This window comes from Gorilla gorilla, chromosome 2, assembly GCF_029281585.2.
Source record: "Gorilla gorilla gorilla isolate KB3781 chromosome 2, NHGRI_mGorGor1-v2.1_pri, whole genome shotgun sequence".
Classification (NCBI taxonomy): Eukaryota; Metazoa; Chordata; class Mammalia; order Primates; family Hominidae; genus Gorilla; species Gorilla gorilla.
In genome coordinates, this window is record NC_086017.1 from 58,070,641 (window position 1) to 58,082,887 (window position 12,247).

Below are 12,247 nucleotides of genomic sequence, written 5' to 3' on the forward strand. Positions count from 1 at the left end.
TTCCATTGAATGGATGTACCACAGTTTCATGGACATGTTGATGAACACTTTGGATGTTCTTGCCTTTTGACTGTTGTGAAAAAGTTGCTATGGGCCGGGCGCGGTGGCTCACGCCTGTAATCCCAGCACTTTCAGAGGCCGAGGTGGGTGGATCACAAGGTCAGGAGATCAAGATCATCCCGGCTAACGTGGTGAGACCCCTGTCTCTACTAAAAAATACAAAAAAATTAGCCGGGTGTAGTGGCGGGTGCCTGTGGTCCCAGCTACTCGGGAGGCTGAGGCAGGAGAATGGCGTGAACCTGGGAGGCGGAGCTTGCAGTGAGCCAAGATCGCACCACTGCACTCCAGCTTGGGTGACACAGCAAGACTCTGTCTCAAAAAAAAAAAAAAAAAAGAAAAAAGAAAAGAAAAAGTTGCTATGTACTATATATATATATATATATATATATATATATATATATATTTTTTTTTTTTTTTTTTTTTTTTAGACAGAGTCTCGCTTTGTCGCCCAGGCCAGAGTACAGCAGTGGTGTTATCTTGGCTCACTGAAACCTCTGCCTCCCAGGTTTAAGCGATTCTCCTGCCTCAGCCTCCCAAGTAGCTGGGACTACAGGAGCATGCCACCACGCCCAGCTAATTTTTGTATTTTTAGTAGAGATGGGGTTTCACTATGTTGGCCAGGCTGGTCTTAAACTCCTGACCTCAGGTGATCCACCTGCTTCGGCCTCCCAAAGTGCTGAGATTACAGGCGTGAGCCACCACACCTGGCCTGTACTTTCTTTTTTCCTTTTCTTTTTTTTTTTTTGGAGACAGAGTTTCACTCTGTTGCCCAGGCTGGAGCGCAGTGGTTAGATTCTCCTGCCTCAGCCTCCTGAGTAGCTGGGACTACAGGCGTGTGCCACCATGTCCAGCTACTTTTTTGTATTTTTAGCTGAGGCAGGAGAATCGCTTGAACCCAGGAGGCAGAGGTTGCAGTAAGCCGAGATCATGCCACTGCACTCCACCCTGGGTGACAGAGCGAGACTCTGTCTCAAAAAGAAAAAAAAAAGAAAAGAGCTGTTTGGTGGGTGACTGTTTCTGCTGAGCAAGACCCTACCTTGGAGGCCACCTCTACTGTACCGGGGAGAGATTTCCCATGAAGGGGAGGAGGAAGTACTCTCCTCTCTGTAGCCCTATCAGTGAGCTTGAAAATAACCCTCAAGGCAGCACTGGGGCCCTTCCCATCACTAAGGCAAAAACCCAAGTCCTTGGGGGTTGTCATGGTAACAACACCTTGAGAGGGCACCCATGTTCTGTTCATGGACATGTTGCACATGGACTCTGGCCACCTGTGCCAGGACATGATGTGTGCATGGGGTTCCTCTATAATCTCCCTCATCCCTGCTCAGGGCACTCCTGTGAGTTCAAGGCAGGGGTCACCACTGTTCCCATTTGGTGGAGGAGGAAACTGAGGTAGAGAGGGGGTTGTCCAAGGCCACAAAAGGACATCGTATTGGGTCAGATCTCTTTCAGCCGAGTCTGTGCTCTGGCTGCCCTGTCTCCCTGTGGTGGAAACTGTCCCCCTGCACCCCATCCTTCAGCACCACAACCCCTACCACAACCCTCTTCATCTTTAACCTCTTTCCAATTTTCTCTTCCATAGCTCCTCTGGTCAAGAGATTGAGATTCAGCTTTCATGGATGTATTAGAAATCAAGGCTGGACACAGTGGCTCACACTTGTAATCTCAGCACTTTGGGAGGCCGAGGCAGGCAAATCAAGTGAGCCCTGGAATTCAAGACCAGTCTGGGCAATAGCGAGACTCCCTCTCTATGAAAAAAATAAAAATAAAAATAGCTGGGTGTGGTGGAGTGCACCTGCGGTCTCACCCCCTAGAGAGACTGAGGCAGGAGGATCGCTTGAGCCCAGGAGTTAGAGGCTGCAGTGAGCTGTGACCACACCACTGCACTCCAGCCTGGCAACAGAGCAAGGCCCTGTCTTAAAAAAAAAAAAAAAGAAAGAAAAGAAAAAAAAGAAAAATCAAGAGGTTGACTCTGACTTGGCCAGGGCTAGCGGCTGCTGAATGTCCATGAAAGCTCAACACCTTCATGGCGATGGCATGGCCTCCAGGTCCCCAGGCTGGCCAGCTCACTCCCACCTGTGCACATGCTGCACTCTACACTGAATTCGTTGCTGCTCATGGAATCTGTGGTGATCTTCTCACCATCATACCTTGGCTCACACCGTCCCCACCTGCTGTGCTTTCACCCACACGATGTCCTACCTGTCCCTGGGGGCAGCAGTACTACCTTTCACAGTCTCTCACACAGCGGCCCTCCCTGTCTAATAGCAACATTGTGTTCTTGATCATCTAGCCGAATGGTGAGCTCCCCAGGGCAGTGACTACTTCGGAATCGCCTCTATGGCCACCATAATACACGTGGCCCAAGGCCTAAGAATCAAAAGACCTTGGGACATATTGGAAACACACACAGAGCCAGCTTGATGGTGGCTGTCTCTGGGGAGTGGGTCTGGGCTTAGACTCACTTTTCATTGTGTACCCTTTCTTATTATTTGGGTTTTTCACTAGGTTTCTTGTATATTTCTTTTCATAATAGGAAAGGAAGAAAGACTCTCATAGTAAAGTGGGATGGGGCTTCTCTCAGGAAACGCAGGGGACCCTCACCTGTGGTGGCCCCAGCTTTGCCAATTGTGCAAGCCACTTGTCTCTGCCCCATCACCCTTCCACAGGCAGTACCTGGCCTTTCAGGGAATCTTGCCCCTCCAGGCCCCTCACTGCCCCTCCCCACAGGCAAGTCCTGGATTTTGTCACCCTGAATTTGCTGCTTCTGCTTCTCCTCCTCTTCTTCCTTCTCCACTCATCCTTCCCCTCCTCTCCACTCTATTCCTCTTTCTTATTCTCCCCTTCCTTCTTTAAAATTATTATAACTGTTATTAAAGGACATAGTCTTCTTATAAAAAAAAATCCAAACAGTCCTGGCGCAGTGACTCACGCCTGTAATCCCAGCGGTTTGGGAGGCCTAGGTGGGTAGATCACCTGAGGTCGAGAGTTCGAGACCAGCCTGACCAACATGGAGAAACCCCATCTCTACTAAAAATACAAAATTAGCTGGGCGTGGTGGCGCATGCCTGTAATCCCAGTTACTTGGTTCAAGCGATTCTCCTGTGTCAACCTCCCAAGTAGCTGGGATTACAGGCATGCGCCACCATGCCCGGCTAATTTTGTATTTTTAGTAGAGATGGAGTTTCTCTATGTTGGTCAGGCTGGTCTCAAACTCCCAACCTCAGGTTATCTGTCCACCTTGGCCTCTCAAAGTGCTGGGATTATAGGCGTGAGCCACCGTGCCCAGCAAAAAAAAAAACATCAAACTTTTGATTGAGCCAGGTGTGGCAGTTCATGCCTGTAATCCTAGCACTTTGGTAGTAGCCTCAACTTCCTGGGCTCAATTGATCCTCGTACCTCAGTCCCTAGTTGCTGGGACTGTCAGAGGCATTTAAACCAAAGCAACTCCATCTTGAATCGGAGCTGGGTAAAATAAGGCTAAGACCTACTGAGCTGCGTTCCCAGACAGTTAAGGCATTCTAAGTCACAGAATGAGATAGGAGATTGACACAAGATACAGGTCATAAAGACCTTACTGGGGCTGGGCGCGGTGGCTCATGTCTGTAATCCCAGCACTTTGGGAGGTAGAGGTGGGCAGATCACCTGAGGTCGGGAGTTTGAGGCCAGCCTGACCAACATGGAGAAACCCCATCTCTACTAAAAATACAAAATTAGACTGGGCACGGTGGCTCACGCCTGTAATCCCAGCACTTTGGGAGGCCGAGGCGGGCAGATCATGAGGTCAGGAGATCGAGACCATCCTGGCTAACACGGTGAAACCCCATTTCTACTAAAAATACAAAAAATTAGGCAGGCGTGGTGGCAGGCGCCTGTAGACCCAGCTACTTGGTTCAAGGCTGAGGAAGGAGAATGGCGTGCATGAACCCGGGAGGCAGAGCTTGCAGTGAGCTGAGATCACGCCACTGCACTCCAGCCTGGGCAACAGAGCGAGACTCCGTCTCAAAAAAAAAAAAAAAAAATTAGCCGTGCGTGGTGGCGCATGCCTGTAATCCCAGCTACTTGGGAGGCTGACGCAGGAGAATCGCTTGAACCCGGGAGGCAGAGGTTGCAGTGAACCGAGATCGCGCCATTGCACTCAAGCCTGGGCAACAAGCATGAAACTCCATCTCAAAAAAAAAAAAAAAAAAAAACCTTGTTGATAAAACGGCTTGCAGTAAAGAAGCTGGCTAAATTCCACCAAAACCAAGATGGCCACGAGAGTGACCACTAGTCATTTTCACTGCTACACTCCCACCAGCTCCATGACAGTTTACAAATGCCATGGCATTGTCAGGAAGTTACCCTATATGGTCTAAAAAGGGGAGGCATAAATAATCCACCCCTCACTTAGTATATCATCAAGAAATAACCGTAACAATGGGCAACCAGCAACCCTCAGGACTGCTCTGTCAACGGAGTAGCCATTCTTTTACTCCTTTACTTTCCTAATGAACTTGCTTTTGCTTTGCTCTGTGGACTTGCCCTGAATTCTTTCTTGTGCGATATCCAAGAACCCTCTTTTGGGATCTGAATCGGGACCCCTTTCCTGTAGCATCTTTCTGGCGACTATGAAGGGACTATAGTGTGGAAATCCCCAACCCAAAGGCTAACTGTGTAAGTGGTGGGGTCTGGTAACATCTTTCTGATGAATCCTGAAAGGACAATATTGAAGAAACCACCTGCCCCAAAGGAAATGGACTGCAGGACTAATTGGTGGACTTTGGGTAAGTGGGGATGCCTATATCCGGGTAAAGAATGGGATTGGGTTAGAGGCCCAATTTAGGGGACTTAGAGTCTCTCCTAAGTCAGAGTGGGTTAGAGGCCCCTTTCTTAATAAAAGGCAGGAGGCCAGGTGCGGTGGCTCATGGCTATAATCCCAGTACTTTGGGAGGCTGAGGTGGGTGGATCACCTGAGGTCAGGAGTTCAAGACCAGCCTGACCAACATGGCAAAACCCCATCTCTACTAAAAATACAAGTAACTGGGTGTGGTGGTGCAAGGCTGTAATCTCAGCTACTCAAGAGCCTGAGGCAAGAGAATCACTTGAACCCAGGAGGTGGAGGTTGCAGGGAGCCGAGATCATGCCACTGTACTCCAGCCTGGGCAACAAAGTGAGACTCCGTCTCAAAAATAAATAAATAAATAAAAATAAAAGGCAAGAATGCTTGACTGACCTTGGGTTAGAGGCCCAACTTAGAGGGGTTAGAGTCCCTTTAAGATTTAGGGAGTTGGAGACTACTCTCAGTAAACTCCCTTTCAGCTAAGAACAGGTTTAGCATTACAGGATGTTAACTGCTATTCTCTTTGGATTGATCTGCCTTGCACTCTTTGCTGTTGGTCAGGCTGGTCTTGAACTCCCGACCTCAGGTGATCTGCCCGACTTGGCCTCCCAAAGTGCTGGGATTACAAGTGTGAGCCACCGGTCCTGGCCATGATGATCTGCTCTTTAACAAAAATTTGTAAAGGGCTATAAAAGGTTTATGAAAATCTTACCTTATGGTCAAACTGACTAAGATTAAAATATATTTGTCTATAAGGTTTTATTAAGAATTGGGTTTGCTGGGTGTGGTGGGTCACGGTCTGTAATTCCAGCACTTTGGGAGGCCGAGGCGGGCAGATCACGAGGTCAGGAGTTCAAGACCAGCGTGGCCAATATGGTGAAACACCATTTCTACTAAAAATACAAAAATTAGCCAGGCATGGTGGCAGGCGCCTATAATCCCAGCTACTCCGGAGGGTGAGGCAGGAGAATCGCTTGAACCTGGGAGGCAGAGGTTGCAGTGAGCCGAGATTGCGCCACTGCACTCCAGCCTGGTGACAGAGCAAGACTCCGTCTCAAAAAAAAAAAAAAAAAAAGAAAGAAAGAAAAATTGGGTTTGACATCAATAATGCATTAATGCAACAGTAACATTTGGCTTATTTGGTATAAAAGTCATACAAGGCCGGGCGCAGTGGCTCACGCCTGTAATCCCAACACTTTGGGAGGCCGAAGCGGGCAGATCACCTAAGGTTGGAAGTTTGAGACCAGCCTGGCCAACATGGAGAAACCCCATCTCTACTAAAAATACAAAAATGAGCCGGGCGTGGTGCCGCATGCCTCTAATCCCAGCTACTCAGGAGGCTGAGGCAGGAGAATTGCTTGAACCCAGGAGGTGGAGGCTGTGGTGAGCTGAGATCATACCATTGCACTCCAGCCTGGGCAACAAGAGCGAAACTCCGTCTCAAAAAAAAAAAAAAGAAAGTCATACAAAAGCATTGTCAAATATAAAATGGTGTTTGGTTTTCTTCGGGCTGTATTTGTATAAATATGTTATTGGTATGGTGTTCCCAAATTATGGAATACTCCTATAATTCTGATATGGCTTAGTGTTTGTTATTAATAATTATAATTGTTACATAAAATCATTGTATGCCACAGAGGTAACCAAATTTCTTTTTTTTTGAGACTGGAGTGCAGTGGCGTGATCTTGGCTCACTGCAACCTCCGCCTCCCGGGTTCAAGTGATTCTCCTGCCTCAGCCTCCCGAGTAGCTGGGACTACAGGTACCTACCACCACGCCCAACTAATTTTTGTATTTTTAGTAGAGATGGGGTTTCACCATGTTGGCCCGGATGATCTCGATCTCCTGACCTCATGGTCCACCCAACATGGCCTCCCAAAGTGCTGGGATTACAGGCATGAGCCACTAAGCCCTGCCTGTCAATTGTTTTTTTTTTTTGTTTTGTTTTGTTTTGTTGTTGTTGTTGTTGTTTTGAGATGGAGTCTCTCCCTGTTGACCAGGCGTGACACGATCTCAGCTCACTGCAACCTCCGCCTCCTGGATTCAAGCAATTCTCCTGCCTCAGCCTCCCGAGTAGCTGGGATTACATGCATGCTCCACCACGCCTGGCTAATTTTTGTATTTTCAGTAGAGATGGGGGTTTCACCATGTTGGTCAGGCTGGTCTCAAACTTCTGACCTCGTGATCCGCCCACCTCTGCCCCCCAAAGTGCTGGGATTACAGGCATGAGCCACCATGCCTGGCCTGTTTTGTTTTGAGACAGTCTTACTCTTGTCACCTAGGCCAGAGTGCAGTGACGTGATCTCAGCTCACTGCAACCTCTGCCTCCCAGGTTCAAGCGATTCTCCTGCCTCAGCCTCCTGAGTAGATGAGATTACCCACCACCACACCCAGCTAATTTTTGTATTTTTAGTAGAGATGGGGTTTCACCATGTTGGCCAGGCTGATTTTGAACTCCTGACCTCAGGTGATCCACCCACCTCGGCCTCCCAAAGTGATGGGATTACAGGCGTGAGCCACTGCGCCCGACCCAATTGTGTTTTTAATAGTGGCTGTCCTAAGATGTTTTGTCATCCACAAACAATTGTCTTGTTTGAATCTTCTTTAAAAGGTGGCTTTGGCTGGGTGCAGTGGCTCACACCTGTAATCCCAGCCCTTTGGGAGGCCCAGGCGGCCGGATCACTTGAGGTCAAGTTCAAGACCAGCCTGGCCAACGTGGTGAAACCCCGTCTCTACTAAAAATACAGAAATTAGCTAGGCATGGTGGCGTGCGCCTGTAATCCCAGTTACTCAGGAGGCTGAGGCAGGAGAATTACTTGGGCCCAAGAAGCGGAGGTTGCAGTGAGCCCAGGAGATGCCACTGCACTCCAGCCTGTGTGACGGAGCAAGATTCCGTCTCGGAAAAATAACAACTAAAAAGGTAGTTTTAGGCTGGGCATGGTAGCTCACATGTTTAACCCCTTCACTTTGGGAGGCCAAGGCTGATGGATCACCTGAGGTCAGGAGTTTGAGAACAGCCTGGCCAACACGGTGAAACCCCATCTCTACTAAACATACAAGTTAAAAATTAGCCAGGCATGGTGGCAGATTCCTGTAATCCCAGTTACTCGGGAAGCTGAGGCAGGAGAATTGCTTGTGTCCAGGAGGCGGAGGTTGCAGTGAGCCGAGATTGCACCATTGCACTCCAGCCTGGGCAACAAGAATGAAACCCCATCTCAAATAAAAAAAAGAAAAAAAGGAAAAAAAGGTGGTTTTATAATCAACTATAGCACTCTAACAGGTGTTTTCTTTTATTTATTATTTTTCATTTTTTCAGATGGAGTCTCGCTCTGTCACTGAGGCTGGGGTGCAATGGCATGATCTTTGGTCATTGCTATATCTGCCTTCTGAGTTCAAGCCATTCTCCTGCCTCAGCCTCCCAAATAGCTGGGATTACAGGTGCACGCCACCACACCCAACTAATTTTTGTATTTTTAGTAGAGACAGGGTTTCACCATGTTGGCCAGCCTGGTTTCAAACTCCTTACCTCAGGTGATCCACCCGCCTCGGCCTCCCAGACTACTGGGATTACAGGTGTGAGCCACCATGCCCAGTCAACAGGTGTTCTTAAATGCAGGTTTCTGATAACTTTGGAAATTGTGACATTAGAATAGTGGAAAAAACTTTCAGAACTCTCATGGAGAACTGAAATGTTCATGAATGTCAAACAAATGTTAACTGAATGGACTAAACTAATAGAAGTCTAAAATAATCTTTTTAACTTTTTGCTTAAAACGCTGGTGATTCTTTATTTTGTTTTTCAGAATCAAGGAAACTTCTTTTGTGCTATTTACAACTTGTAGCAATTAAGTAAAGTATACTCCTGTGAACAAAATTTGGAGCATATTTGTTTTTCTCTACCCGATTTCTCCAGAATTTGGAAACTAGTTGTGCGTATTTTTAACTTATGGCAATATAGTTATTTGCAAAAGTGCAATAAGAATCTGTTTTCTTTTGCAACAGGACACATTTGGAACAACTGGTTATTTTACCAAGGCTTTGACTGGAATGGTGTGCTTTCCTTTAAGGAATCAAACTTGACTTGTAAAGCCAGTAAAAGCCTCTTAGGGAAGTGGTCTCATCCCTTGTCTACAACAGCCTCTGTATAAGGTTTCTGGCCTATAAGTAAAGAATGTCACTTTCTAACAGGTCCAGGAGCCCCAAGTTATCTTGGGACCTCAAGAAGAAAGGAATTTACTCAACTTATAGATACAAACCCATGGCAGTGCTCAGCTCTAAAAAAGTCTTATCTAAAATTCCTTCTATGAATCAGAGTTCCATCAAAGCCAATTTAAAAAGAGCTTATGTGAAAAATAATTATTCTTGCTGCACTATACAAATAATCAGGCCAAGTATAATAAAACAAATTGGTCTTACCACAATTTGTCTTTAGTAAAAATGGGAAACTGGAGAAAGAAATTATGTTTCAAGAACTATGGTACACTAGTTAGTAAATTCTAGTCTCATCAGTTGTTTTTAAGTTTGTTTCTGCAATTTAGGCTAACCTTGCTTATTCCTGTGACCCAACCGGTGACCTCTAACTGCTGCTCAGAAGAAACAAGAGGGATGCATGATGTAAAAATCTGGATCAATATTCTAATTCTGGGCACATTGCAATGAGCTAGCAACCCCATATCGGGCACATTGCAATGAGCTAGCAACCCCATATCAACTTGATTCCAAGAGTTGCCCAGTTCATGGAAAGCTTTCTAATTTAGTTTACTTGGATAATTTTACTTATTTTGTTTTACTGTTGTGGAATATATTGCTGTTGTACTCTTTGTGTAGGAATGCAGAACAAGCTTACTCAACATTTTCTTTTTTTTTTTTTTTTTTTTTTGAGACAGAGTTTTGCTCTTGTTGCCCAAGCTGGAGTGCAATGACGCAATCTCGGCTCACTGCAACCTCCGCCTCCCAGGTTCAAGCAATTCTCCTGCTTCACTGCTTCAGCCTCCCGAGTAGCTGGGATTACAGGCATGTGGCACCACACCTGGCTAATTTTTGTATTTTTAGTAGAAACGGGGTTTCACTATGTTAGCCAGGCTGGTCTCGAACTCCTGACCTCAGGTGATCCGCCCGCCTCTGCCTCCCAAAGTGCTGAGATTACAGCCGTGAGCCACTGTGCCTGGCCCCTTAGTCAACATTTTCTGTGTGTGTGTGTGTGTGTTTTTTTTTTTTTTGTTACGGAGTCTCACTCTGTCGCCCAGGCTGGAGTGCAATGGCACAATCTCAGCTCACTGTAGTCTCCCAGTCTGGAGTGCAGTGGTGCAATATCAGCTCTCACTGCAACCTCCGCTTCCTGGGTTCAAGAGTTTCTCCTGCCTCGGCTTCCCGAGTAGCTGGGACTACAGGCGTGTGCCACCACACACAGCTAATTTTTTATTTTTAGTAGAGATGGGGTTTCACCATGTTGGTCAAGCTGGTCTCGAGCTCATGACCTCAAGTGATCCGCCCCCCTTGGCCTCCCAAAGTGCTGGGATTACAGGAGTGAGCCACCACGCCCAGCCTCAACATTTTCTTAAATTGAACACTTATTAATCTTTCAGATGTCACCTTTTGTCAGAACTCAAAAGTTATGAATGGCCGTCACCATACTGGTGCTTTCTGACTGAGCTCCTCTGTACCCTGAATACAAGAGACCCTCGTAGTTAGGCAGGAATATCATTGCCCCTATGCAGCCTGAAGAAGTTAGAGAAGATGGATCTTCATGCCTCTGCAACCCTTAGGATTAAGGGTTCTCTTATAAAAGGATGGGGGGAAATGTCAGAGGTGTTTAAACCAGAGCAGCTCCATCTTGAATAGGAGCTAGGTAAAATAAGGCTAAGACCTACTTGGCTGCATTCCCAGACTGTTAAGGCATTCTAAGTCACAGAATAAGATGGGAGGTCAGCACAGGATACAGGTCATAAAGACCTTGCTGATAAAACAGGCTGCAGCAAAGAAGCGGACTAAATCCCACCAAAACCAAGATGGCCATGAGAGTGACCTCTGGTTATCTTCACTGCTACACTCCCACCAGCGCCATGACAGTTTACAGATGCCATGGCAACATCAGGAAGTTACCCTATATAGTCTAAAAAGGGGAGGCATGAATAATCCACCCCTTGCTTAGCATATCACGAAGAAATAACCCTAACAATGGGCAACCAGCAGCCCTTGGGGCTGCTCTGTCTATAGAGTAGCCATTCTTTTATTCCTTTACTTTCCTAACAAACTTGCTTTTGCTTTGCACTGTGGACTCGCCCTGAATTATTTTCTGTGCAAAATCCAAGAACTCTCTCTTGGGCTCTGGATCGGGACCCCTTTCCTGTAACAGGACTACAGGTGCATGCCATAACGCCCAGCTAATCTTTTGTATTTTTTGTAGAGATGGTGTCTCCCTATGTTACCCAGGCTGGTCCTGAACTCCTGGGCTCAAGTGATCCACTCTCCTTGGCCTCCCAAAGTGTTGGGATCACAAGCGTGAGCCACCGTGCCCTGCCTGCCAAAACTTTTCTCTTTATTTCAAATGTGATGGAGAAGACAAACAAATTGCTTAAAGAAGTCACAGAGTATGAGAGGCAAAGAGGCAAACCAATAATTCAAACCCATGTCTGCCTGACTTCCAGGGTCTAAGGTCCCAACTAGCCCTTGGGGATGGCTTCCTGCCCTGTTGAGAAAACCTGCTGTTAAGAACACCTGCTGTTTCTGCAGCACCCATTACAGAACAGCCATGTCCCAAGTTCTTTACTCACACTGACTTATTTATTAGACATCATCCTTTATCAAAACTCACCCGAGATCCGTGCTTTCCAAGGCCAGTTTTGCAGAGGGGGAGATGGAGGCACAGAGAGGTTGCATAGCTACTTGTCCGAAGTTACAAAGCAAGAAAGTGTCAGAGCTGGGACTTGAACTCCGGCCCTTTGGCTCCGGTGTCCATGCTCTTGCGCATTTTATAGCATGGACTTCATCAGAATCAACCTCCTTAGAGCCTGTCCCATCTGTCCCACCCGGGGAGAGCAGAAGGCTCACCCAGTTCCTTCAGAAATTTTCCCAGTTTCTCCTCAGGGACATTGCCTATGGGAAAGCTGAGAAAGGTATTTTTGGAGCCTGAGATGCTTGTGTCTTTCCTGGCTCAACTTCCGGGGCCCTCTCCAAGGGGTGAGCTTGAGGAAATCCCGAGTGTCCCTTCTGAGCTCACAGGGCTGAGTTCCCATCTAGCCACCCCATGCTGTGTGCCTCTGTGGTCCAGGGCACACTCAGAACCCGGAGAACCCACAGTCTGCAGGAAGACAGACAAGCAAATGGACATGACTCCATGTCACTTGGGGTCTCCCAGCCCTAGCC